General features: G+C 40.1%; 1 pseudogene; it reads left to right on the forward strand.

Moving 5' to 3' along the window:
• Positions 1 to 677, forward strand: part of LOC103610578 — a 9,429-nt pseudogene that overhangs the window by 5,756 nt on the left and 2,996 nt on the right.

A 677-nucleotide genomic window follows, 5' to 3' on the forward strand; every position in this document is an offset into this window, starting at 1 on the left:
TGGAACTGGGGCAACCTGAGTTCAGACCTCAGCAACCCCACTACTGGCTGCTTAACTTCTTTGTGCCTCAGTTTCCTAATCTGCAGAAAAAAAGAGTTTAATACAAGTAAAAATGAGTTTTACATCAGTACTTGGCACATATTAAGTGGCGATAATTTTAGCTGTGATTATTTTAAAGGTGTCTTTTGAGCAGTTTTATCTGCAAGAGAACATCTAGAGACACAGGAATAGAAATGATCCAATCAGAGTAATTAAAGGATTAACTGAACTCTGAGGTNCATCATAAAGGAGAGGATGCAAAGAGGACCCACCCAGATAACCAGTTCCTGATTAATAGGAACATAAGTGTGGGAGACAAGGCTGGGACACATTGCTTTGATTTATTTTTGCTTTTTTATTTTTATTTTTTAATTTGAGCTATGCTGAGACATTAATGATGGTGAGAAGTAGCGTGTGGTAGTTAAGAGCAGGAACTCTGGAACTGGGGCAACCTGAGTTCAGACCTCAGCAACCCCACTACTGGCTGCTTAACTTCTTNAACTACAATTCCTTGAAGTTGATATGACAAGCAAACAGAAAGGACATTGTTGGGTGGGAGGTGGGAGAGGGAGGAGGCAGGGGGGTTTTGGTAATGGGCCACAATAATCAACCTCATTGTATATCGACAAAATAAAATT

Source organism: Galeopterus variegatus, unplaced genomic scaffold (assembly GCF_000696425.1).
Source record: "Galeopterus variegatus unplaced genomic scaffold, G_variegatus-3.0.2 Scaffold11325, whole genome shotgun sequence".
Classification (NCBI taxonomy): Eukaryota; Metazoa; Chordata; class Mammalia; order Dermoptera; family Cynocephalidae; genus Galeopterus; species Galeopterus variegatus.